This window comes from Chiloscyllium punctatum, chromosome 43 (assembly GCF_047496795.1).
Source record: "Chiloscyllium punctatum isolate Juve2018m chromosome 43, sChiPun1.3, whole genome shotgun sequence".
Lineage (NCBI taxonomy): Eukaryota > Metazoa > Chordata > Chondrichthyes > Orectolobiformes > Hemiscylliidae > Chiloscyllium > Chiloscyllium punctatum.
In genome coordinates this window covers 43918092-43930216 of record NC_092781.1, presented here as the reverse complement: position 1 = coordinate 43930216, position 12125 = coordinate 43918092, and positions in this window count along the sequence as shown.

The window sequence follows — 12125 nt, the reverse complement described above, 5'->3', positions numbered from 1 at the left end:
ATACCAAACAACATTAGCACTGGGGGATATTTTACTAAAGCAACGCAAAATCTATAGTATCTAAGACAATGTGGGTTTTCGTCATCAGACTTTTGATAGGCTGAATAATATCTCACTGCCTTGGGGAGAATGGTTAGTCAAGATTGATCTTATTGTAAGTGCGGTTTTGCTTGTTGTTGCCTTCATCCTTTGTTGTGCCTTACCTTTTATTAATTCATTTTCAGTTCGTGCCATTACATCGCAAATTGTGGTCATTTCAGCAACCCCGGGAAGTGCTTACTCCTCAGATGGAACCCTACCGTTCTATTAGTATGATCTAACAACCACCATGGTGCAAGGAATTTGCTCACGTGGGGACGTCAATGTTAATTCTGAAGAACGCGCAGGGCCGAGATTGAGGGATCTTGGGTCTTTTTACCTGGTCTAATTATTAGAGGACAGGTTTTTGGCCCGAGGGACCTCAGGCATGGAGGAAGAATCATTTAAGTCCCAGACTCCGAAGTTTATTTCGTCCGTTTTGGGACCGATATTGTTTGTATTGGGCACGAGAGAGGCTGAGCTAATTGTCTTCTTTCTCTGGGTGGGACAAGTAGGTTTCAAAGAGGAGGAATATGGAGAAGACAGAAAGTATGGGAAGGATTAAAGCATGAAGACAACTCTCAATCTGTCTTCTGTGGAAGGCAGGATGGGATAGCCATAGTAGAACGTTCTTACACCAATTAGCAGAGTAAGGTTAAGGCTGAAAGGTCACTATGTCGTGTTGAGATAAGTAAAGTAATAAAGCAAGTTATTTTGTTAAGCGTTATGTAGACGGGATAGGGACCGTAAATATTTGGAACATGACATTAAATTATCTAATTCATAGTTAGTAGTGTCAGCATCGCACAGGACACTATTGCAATAGATGGAATAGCTAAATATCTATCATGACATGTTAGTCTGGAATGGAAAGATCACTGTAACAGGGTTAGCAATAAATATCTAACTGAAACATTAGAATAACGTTAAGGATAATGTACAACTGAAGAGACAATGGGAACTAACATCAATGGTTTATTGTGTGGCCATAGTGAGATACTTTGATATAGTTGGACATGCTGATAAGCTTACAGAAACATGATTAAAATTAAAAAAAATAAAAATCGACGGATCCTGAGGTTCGGCGGCATTCTAGAATCTGTTTTCTCAGTGTCACGGTTTTTTGTTTGCAAATAAAAGACCTACTTCTTGAAGAACTCTCTGCATCTCCTTGTAGTTCTCTGTATTTTCTCCACAACACCTTCCACTCTTTTACAATTCTTTTATAATGTTTTTCAAACATTTGGCAGTGTTTTCTTCTCATTGTTTCGTAGTGGAGGATCCTCCATTCTCCCAATTTCTAACAATCATAGGATGACATTGTTGCTGGAAGCATATTTGCCTTATGCACTGATATATATTCATCTGCCATCTCTGCTTCTCTTCGCACTTCTTGAATGTGTTTCTTCATTCACATGAATACTCATTAACTTTGGAAGAGAGTTTTTAAACTGCTCCTGCAGAATAATCTCTCTTAAAGACATATGGTTATAATTATTTTTTTTCTGTCCCTCACTCATCTGTCAAAATTACCATGTTTAATTCTTTCGAACTCAACAAAGGTGTGACCTGGTTCACTCTTCTGTTTCTGAAGCGTTGCCTCAATGCTTCTGGTACCAATTCATAAGCTATCAAAATAGCCTGTTTTACATCTTCATAGTTCTGTCGATCCCTCGTGTGACAGGTCCACAAGTACGCCACTAGCTCTGGCTAGCTGACGTATCTAACCTAGCATTTCCCACATGTCCTCTGATCACTCCATCTGCCCAACCAAGTTTTCAAATGAAATAAAGAAGGATCGAGTGTTTCACATCAATCTGTGGCAGTGATTTACCAAACACAGACACACAGACACAGACACAGACCCAGACACACACACACACATCATTCCTTCTCTCTTCATTTGCAACGTGTTAACTTGACTGCTGATGAAATCGCAAATTCTGAAGTTTAAACTCTTTATCCCTTTCTCTTTCTTTTCTCTCTTTTCCTCTCACCCTTTCATCGCTCTCTGTCTTTGTTTCGCCTTCTTCACTGTCTCTGTACTCAGCTAAGTACCTTGACCCTTTCTTTTCCTGTTTGTGCTCTATCTCTTCTCCCTTTCTTCTTCTCTAACGCAATTTTCCTCAATTATAATGTAAATTTTCTTTTTGTACTCGACTGCACTTGTTTGTTTCTCTGGCGTACCTAATTGCTTGAGTAACGCCCGTACGATTTCAACTTTACTTTTGTCCGTGATTAAACCCAATTCTAACATATTTTCCAATTCTAAAAGTACGATGTTTTCTTTCTTTAGAAACATTCTTGGCAAATTTGGGAATCTTCGTCAAACCCCAGAATTTATTTTGCTATTTTCAGAGCCATTTATTTCTCTTTTAATTTCTTCAAACACAAATAACCGAAATCAATCTAATTCTCCACTCTACATTACATTTAAATTTCTAGAACACGCATTGGCAAGCGTTTAAATGTGTTGTGTTTTTCCGTACGCCAAATCTGTTCAAATGTGTCAAAATCTCAGACTGGGTCTGCCTAAACTCGTCCAAATTAAGGACCTCAGCCCCCAAAATGTGAGGGCATGGTGGTAATTTTCTATCCTTTCAAGGCAAACATACATAAAATATCACCTTGCCTCGTAATTTGTTAAAGTTCGAGTGACAGGGAACTATCAGTCAGTATTTATCACTATTGCACTATTGAACAAAAATATCAATGTTATTCTTTAACGCTAATAGTGAATATTAAACAACAACTTTTTATAACTCTAAATCTCCTTTCTATTGAAGATTTACGATTTACCTGGCATTCTATGACAATATCCTGATCCAATAAATTCCAAATTAACTTCACAGCAAGTTATTTTTCAAATCCAGAAAATGGCTGTGGCTCCCGTGTCGATCTTCCTCTGTTTGTAGATCTCCCTCGGCCATCTTTGGGCTTTGGCTGCACAGATGTTTCATATGAAAAACGGACCTTTGACAGAGAGTGTGGGCAATGGCAATGCTTCAATGGCAGTCGGTGCCCTTTCTGGCCAACAGTCCAAATGCCTTTTCTAAACCCCCAAACATCGGATCGTCTCATTTGTTCAATGTTATCAAAACAGTAACTTTAAACTCGATTGATCTTTAGTATCATGAGGCAGAATATACACTGATTGTTTCAATTAAAATCGTTGTTAAAACAGCTGATGAACTAGTTCAAATCCAATATTTATATATTTTCCATTTACCAGAGCACGCTACGACAGCCAGTCAATCACCTGACAGGTGCTTGCCAGCTTTCAGCTTTCAGTTTCTCTTCATGTACAATACACGCCATCAACTTCGTAACAATCTGTAAGTCCTACCCTGCTTTGTTTTACCAAAATACAATGCCTCGCATCTCGCTAAAGTAAACTCCATCTGACTTTCTCTGCTCACTGTCCCTGATGATCAGATCTCGTTGAATTCCATGATTAACCTCTTACATTCCTGCTACATCAACAATCTTTGTGTTATACAAAAATTGTTATCCAAATCATTTCCATATCCAAATGGGTCTCCCTGAATCCCGATAGATGCAATCATACGCAACAACATGCAAAGTAAACCCTTGACAAAGGCCTTGTGGACAATGATTTCCCACACCTAACACCTTGCTAAATGTCCCTTCGAAATAACTAATTGTCTCTCCAAATGTCTGCAGATCCTGTCACTCAGAATCCCCACCAACAACTTGTGCGGCAGAAATGTTAGCCTCACTGGTCTGCAATTTTGAGGCATTTACCTCCATTTGTTTTTAAATGCTGAGACAGCATTTGCCAGTATCCAATCTTTGTGATCTTCACCCGTGTCTGTCGATGATACTCGTACATTATTTGTGGGATCTGTCCTACTGATAGAACATCGGCGAAAGTGAGGTCTGCAGATGCTGGAGATCCGAATCAAAATGACAATATTGCTTGGAAAGCACAGCAGGTTAGGCAGCTTCGCAGGAGAAGGAAATTCGACGCTGCTGACAAAAACACTTCATCAAGAATGAGGCTTTTCCCCTGAAACGGCGATTTTCCTACTTTAAGAACATAATCTGGCAGAGGTGGAGTATAGTCAAAATAGTACACAACATTGATTTCGGATCCCATGAATCAGTATATCTCAATTTGAACAAAGCATGGAGCGTGTGAAGAGAAAGTCCTCGGCGTGGCTGGCTTCAAAGTTCATCACCAACGGGGTCTCCACGGCACCACCTGCTAACCGAGCCACCAGAGGACTGAGAAGGATTTATCCACCAGACGCCGGAGGGACAGTTCTCAACAAACATAACCATTTACGAATAGGCATCAATCTAACGACAGTAGAATCACAATCTGCAAAATTTATGCAATCTGCAACCTCATAGACTGGCATTTCTCTCACTCGACTTACAATCGAGATTGGATCAATGAAGAGTGCAGAAGGACATGGTTCAGTTGCCACACACACCAGACCTTGTTACCAAGTGGCAACCTGGAGGTGTTCTTGTAATATTCAATTACAAAACAGGATGAATTGCATTCAAAGAGCAGAAGCAGCAAGTAATGAACAGAGCTAACCGATCCCACAACGAAATAAACAGTCAACAGCCATGTCACACTTAGTCGTTAAAAGCAGTGGACTCTGAAACACACCCTTTGGGGGAGGAGTCTGCTCTTCAAAATATAAATCATCAGCTGTAGGTGGAGCCCAGCACTTCACGGCAAAATTATAATAATCTTCAGCTAGCATTGACAACATTTCAAAATCCTTTAGTGTTCGCCAGCTAATCTTCAGACACTTCAAAACTCTACATATGATAGGAAGAAATGGCTGGAGACATTGGACACAGCAAAGGGAGTGGATCTTGACAATATTCAATTCCAGAAATTGTGGCTGCCAAAGCCAAGCTATTCCAGTGCAATAAGAGCATTGCCATCTGCCATCAAGATGGTTAATAGCCCAAATATCCCCTGTACACAAAAATCAGAATACTGCAATTGCGACCAGTCACTGAATCATCGGCGGAAAGACGACCATATGAAAGTGAGATACGTGTCAGCAACAATGTGATCAATCATCGATAAACTGCTCTGTGTCATCCAGTGAGCGTTCTCATAGATTCAGAACTCCTGATGCCTTACAAGCTTAGTTCAAGAGTGTGGAACTCCGGAAGGAAAGTGAGAGTAATTGGTTTTTCAACATTAAAGCATCTTTTGTCAGAGCGTGACATTCGGAGCTCAAGTAAAGTAATATTTAATTGGAATCTGAGACAAACTCACTGCTGTTTGGATTCATCATCATCAAAAAAAGAATGTTGTTGTTCCTGTCAATAAATCGAAATCCAGGACTTCTCTGCAGCCATTCCTCGGGAGAATGCATGTCCAATGCGCAACCATTTTCAGCTGCTGCAATGACCTTCCCTGGGTCAGAGTTGGGTCAGACATGGGAATGTTCACTGGTTTTACCATTCTCCAGACACTGAAGCAGTCCATTTTTAAACCCAATAAGGTTTTGAAAATATCCAGGCTTGGACTGACAAGTGAGAAGTGATATTCATGCCTTTCATAAATACTCGAGAAATAGAGAATGAAACCATCCTTCTTTGCTGTTCAATGATGTTATCATTATTCAGTCCCCAACACAGTGCTTGGCAGCATCCTACATCTTAGTATTGACTAGATATTGGACGTACTATCTATATAACTAATTCTGTCTTCAACAGCGGCGAGAGGCTTGGACAATATTGATTTCGGATCCCATGAATCAGTATATCTCAAATTGAACAAGTCAACAGTGTGACGGATTACACGTCAGTAATAAAGCAGGACAAAAGAAGCATAGTTAATTTCTAGCACATTCACAAACATTTATCTTCATCGTCACTGCTCAGTAATAGCTTTGTATCCCATCTACAAGATGAACTGCAGCAGGACTTATTAGACAACACTTTCCAACCCATGAACACGTACAAGGAAAAAGACAGCAGGTAGAGCTGAAATCCAACCATCGAATTGCTCACTCCTTCATATGGCAACATGTGATGGAGTTCAATCTTGATTTCACAAATATTAGCTCCTCGTATCAAAAATTCAGTCCAGCAGTAAATGCATATCGGCATGGACAGCAGCCAGGCTTGAGCTGACAAGTAAAATATCAGGTTTGCTTCAGAAAAGTTGCCACCAATACCCATCTCCATCGAGTGAGATGCTGGCCCCTTGATATTCTTTGACAACGTCATCACTGAATCGCCCACGAACAACATCTTGAGAAATACCATTTCTACAAAAACTGAACTGAACTCACCATATGCAGTCGAAGTTTCAGGAGCAAATTAAATACTATTATCCTTCAGTAATTGGAACATTTCCCTCCTCGAAGTCTGTACTCCACATTCAAGTCAGGAGGATGCTGGAATACTCTCCACTTGCCTGGACATATACAACTCCAGCAACTCTCAAAAAGGTTGATACGATCCGTGGCCAAGGGGCCCTCTCAATAGGTAACGCATTACCAAACACACATTTCCTTCACCAGCTAAATATGCTAGCAGCACTGTTGTCACAATGGTACTCCATTTTTTTTCTGAAACCAGTTCGTTGGCTCAAGGAGACTCTGTATTTGATTTCTTTCAGAGGGGCAATAATCTGGGCCTGGCTTCGATCACTCTGATTAGGTGCAGATATGAAATGGATTTCAAATGTCCTTTTGTTTATATGAAAACAAATGAGAAATCGGACAAAAGGCTGTCATGTTTTATAAGTGACATCGATAATGAAAGGGCAATGGTCAGTTCTACAGCTGGACTTAGCATGTTTTAGTCCAGTCATGAACTGGGAAGTTCAATAGGGAGCTCTGTTGAGACGATCTCTCTTTTCTGCCCTTCAAAGTCAACATGTAAGTGTGTGCTCCATTAAAGCTGTTTTTGTTTAAGGGAGAGTGTTTATTGGGAAGAGTACAATTAAGTCGTGTTGGATAGGTTGAGATCTGTAGGATTTCTTTATTATGTTCTTTCTGTTCCATTGTGTCAATAATGTTTTGTCTGTTTTAAAATCTAGTAGTCACTCCAAATAGCTTAACCCGGATAATTTTCAAATGGACACGTACCGAAACAAATTACAAAGTTATAGTCTGGGGCTGCCTGGTACAGAATGTATTGAGTGATCTGGCTTAAGCCATAATTGCATGCACAATCAACAACATGATATGCACACGTTTCGCAAGCCTCTAAATAAAGCAAATTCTAAACACTGGATAAATAACGACGAGAGGGACGAGTGCAGTTGATACATCGGCAGGTTATGACTTGGAATCAAAGATTAAACCGATGCAGCAGGGGATAGACAAGACTAACAAGCTCAGCCGTTTTGCAAAAGGCAATCGTGAAAGGTAGAAGACACTTAACCTTTTCTGCCGAAAACTGGAATACAAATGGTTTTGGGGTGTGTCCACATGAAATAGAGAAAGTTAATAGTTCTTAAGTAGATTGACATAATACATGCTGAGAAGATGTTTTTTTTTCTTAGGAGAGTCGAGGAACACATATTATAGTTACACAATAAATAAACGCAAATTTCTAGTGGAGGGGGGAGAATGACCCTCTTCTGTCACTGTCGAGTGTCTCACAGAGAGCTATCGAGTAGCAGCTTTTGTGTTAATTGAAGGCTTGTATCAGCAGACTCTTGCCAGGATGTGGAATCATGGGTAACTTAGAAAGCGGAAGTGAGCAATATCGGATAAGAGATGATCGTATTTAATAACAGAGGAGGCTTGAGCGACCGAATTGCCTACTCCTGATCGTCTCTTTTATGGTTTCCTGGGAATGGATGGAATTATTTCTACTAGGTGTTGTGTTACCTGGCATGGAGGATGATGGTTTTAGTTGTTAGAAGACAGTTTTATTAGCTTCTGGTATTCTGCGAGATTTGTTCCAGACTGAACCTTCTCAATTGCTTCATCATTTAATATTCCTCCACTATAAATCCAGGAGTGGGGATGTTTGCCGATGACCACACAATGGTCCGCCGTTTTTGTGACTCTTTCGATACTGATGAAGTCCATGGTGACATACAGCAAAATCTGCAAAATGTATAGGCTTGGTCTGAAAAGTGGCAAGTAATATTCATACCGCACAAATGTCAGACAATGAACATCCTGAAGAATGGAAAATTGCATGATCGCCAGTCTGCATCTAATGTCATTGCCATAGCTGAATCTTTTGGTCTTAATATTCTGAGGTTTATTCAAGACTCTATTAAAATTAGAGCAGAAGACCAAAGCCTGTCACAATCTCCGAGGCTCAAGTCAGACATGTGATAAAATACTCTCCACTTCTCTGAGTGTAGTTCCAAAAGTACTCAAACAGCTAGACCCTTTCAACGATCAAACAGCCCACTCTGTCAGTCTCCATGCTCACTCACGTACCCTGGCCACCACTGAAATTCAACAGCAGGTTGACCCTCCTCTGACAGCACCCTCCACACTCAGTACCGCTGCCATTTGAAAATAAAGGACAATACTTCGGGATTGGTGTTCGTCATTCTGTTGATTCGAACAATATTTGTGAACAGGCCAAAGATAGACTCACAATTGCAGTGTTAATTTAAGTCAATCTGATTTTAAAAACCGAGAAGAAATTTCGTTGAAGTAAGCGGGTAATAACAATGAGAACATTCATCTGAAACAGTGTAATGCTAAATATGTAGAGCAGAGGTTAAAGTGGTTCCAAGAAAACAAGGTTTTGCAAAGTAAATGTGTCCAACTATTTGATGTTGGCAAGAACATCACGGAGACCTTCAGCAGATTTTCGACCTCAACCCAGAGAATTGAAAATCAACACAGTAAGGAACATGAAAGACAAACAGTATAAACCATGTGTAGATGTAGACATTTTGATGTTATGGCAGCCACCTTGAATATTAGCCAATTATTTCTAAGCAGGCACTAGATTCCAAAACCGAGTTCTATTTAAATATGTGAATTAGACTACCTTGAACCAATCCGATTGAAATTAAATCAAAAAGTGATCAAGCTTATATTAGAAGAGGATTTTTGATACTTGGTGTGACAGCGAAATGTCAGCTGAAGAGTAAATATCTGGCACTCACAGAAATCTTTAAGCATTCTTATTAAGCACGATCTAAAAGGTATTACTGCACTATTAACTAACATTGCCGACACTAGGGTTAGAAAGGGACTCGTCTAAGATACCAGAACGCGATAGAGAATGGTGTTCGTGGTGGGGTGAATTAGCAGAAAGGGAAATTAGCATTCCTGAAAGCTTTTCGTAGCTGTAATGTTGTTCGATTACGCTTTATTGTTTCGTCATGCAGCTGCGACTTGTAATTATTGAAAGGGCGTACCATTTGGATTTCGTTTCATATGGGAATATTTCGCGGTCAGAGGGAAAGTTGTTGATCCTGTTAATTATGCACTCTTAGAGGTGGACATATAAATTGTTATGTGTCCATTACAAAGAGAGTGTAAGGATTTCATTTTATTTAGGCACTATCGCTTTATAACAGATTGCGAGGCGAGATGCTCATTCTGAGTGTTTAGGATTTTAGATAAGATAATATTCGTTTAGTAAAATCCAATGTGGACAGATCCCGAAACATAGCTGGACACATCAATAATTTAGTAAAGCTCGTAAATGGCATAATTTTTCCTGTCAGTCAATTAACAGAATACAAGAGCAAGAAGCTCATCTTGTAACTGCTCAATTAATTATTTCAGTCACATCTTAGGGTCAGCACATCACATGGAAGAATGGAACTAAACTGGAGAATATACAGAGGAGATGTGTTGCCTTGTGAAAATAAAAGTGCTGTTATGTGAAACGTTCGCAATGGAGGATGCTGAGAGAAGGGTGCACACGTTGTTAGGAGCCAGATAGAGAGAGGGAACGGACATCTTCTTTCTCGTCTATAGCTCAGCTGCCAGCGGCGAAGGTTTAAAGTAATTGGTTGAATTATTAGATGGATGGTGAGGAAAGTTGTTATATTACCAAGAGTAAGGCAGGGACCTGGAACATCTACCTGGAAGAGGGGTACAACAAGAAAACTCTCAAACCATTTAAAAGAAGTTCCCGGGATATACTTTGGAAATCTGATGGACGACATGGAGTCAGAACAATTGCATTACAAAAAAAAGAAATTAAGCTCAATACCACTTCTGAGAATCCACTGAAGACAGTGTATTGTGACCCTGCCTGTATTGTGTAATTGTGTGAAGTTCTGAAATTCGTATATCAGATATGAACAACGTACAGTCCTGAAGGGAAAGGGCAAGAAGGAACAGTCTGTAAATTGATTAGCACCACAGTACGAATGATCCAATACTTTCTACACAATGCTACATAACTACATTGACATATTTATCTATCCTGTGTAAATGTTCAAAACGCGTGGTCACTCGGCCGCTGCATGTCCATAATGACAGGTATATCTGACCTGATTTGTTCTGTCAAATTATTTGCCTTATTTAAAAAAGAAAGACATTCGGGATGGCAAGAAGTGCCAGAACTAACGTGTCTGTCCTTTAGGAGGAGTTTGCAGAGATAAGAAGGCGTGTGCAGGTTGTGGGATATTAAAGGGATATGGATGCTCGAGGTGCTGAAGAAGATTGTAAAGTCAGGTATAGTTTTAGGCTTTGGTTAAAGTGAAAAGTCAGCTGAGCCACCTAAATCAATATTCTGGCCTCAGCAACCGCTGAGCAAAAGCCCTCCACGAAGTCTGACAAAAATGATAACTTGAGGAATTATCACATGATTTATCTCTCTCTTTTTCCACCAGAAATTAAACGGGGGCCCGCACAGAGTAATCGGGCACAGGAGATATACAACCGTAGCCCACACTTGTGACAGGTAAATTGACCCGTTGAACAGATTGCTGTCATTGTTGCAGATTCATTTCACACCAATTGAAACACATTTTATTCTGAAAACAATATATATTCTAATCTGTGCCGCTGTTGAATTGATCACTGATCAGGAAGTGATACCTGGATGTAATTGTCTTCAAAGAGTCATTTTCATTGAAACTGTTTCAGTTCAGTATCGCATCCAGTTATAGATGCAGAATAATTGTTTAACTTATGAACTCATCAAGCCCAAGAGAGTTCGGCAGTTGTAGCTACTCACATCCATTCTGGAAATAAGTCCAACAAAATGTTCAGGAAAATTACAGGCGCCCTCTCTTTCATGAGCAGCGTCTGCTCCTCTCACTGATCGTGGATATGAACTCCAAAATCCGATTAGGGAGGTCACCGACCCTCTCTCCCGACTATGCAGAGTCAGCTGCTGGCATCTATTCGAGTCGCAACCTCCGCATTCACAACAGAAAGACGCAAGGCTTGAGAATGCGCCAATTCATTAACAAATGAACAGCATTATTTTTTCTGGAAATCATAACCAACCAGACAAATCGCAGATTATTTTCATTGCGTCTAAAAATTGCTAAGCTCTGGGCCAAACCCCAAAAAGCAGCCAACACACATTCAAAAATAATAGCCACTCTCCCCTACATCAAAACCATCTCGGGAATGACTGACACACTACTCAGACCTCTTGTCATTTTGGTAGCCCACAAAACCACCAACACATTAAAGCAGCTGCTACAGAACTTGAATGTCGCTATTCAGACAACAAGGAAAGCTAAAGTCGTTTACAAAATACCTTGAAAGAAGTGTAACAAACACTACATTGGATAAACAGGCAGAAAGCTAACCACCAGGACACGTGAACATAAACTAGCCACAAAAAGACATGACCATGACACACTCATTAGTATTCTTACATAAAGAGGAGGAAGGACCACCACTTTGACTGGGAAACCACATCCACCCTAGAACAAGCCGAACAGAGACATGTCCGCGAATTCCAAGAAGCGTGGCATTCCAACTGGAGCTCTATCAACAAACACGGTGACTTGGAGCCCATTTCCCAGCCCATGAGAAAAAGAACAGCAAAAAACTTCGCTTCAGACATGAGATCACAATTGGGAATTATTTGACTAACCCAAGGTCCTGATCTGTGCCAAGAATTCGTCTCTGTAGACA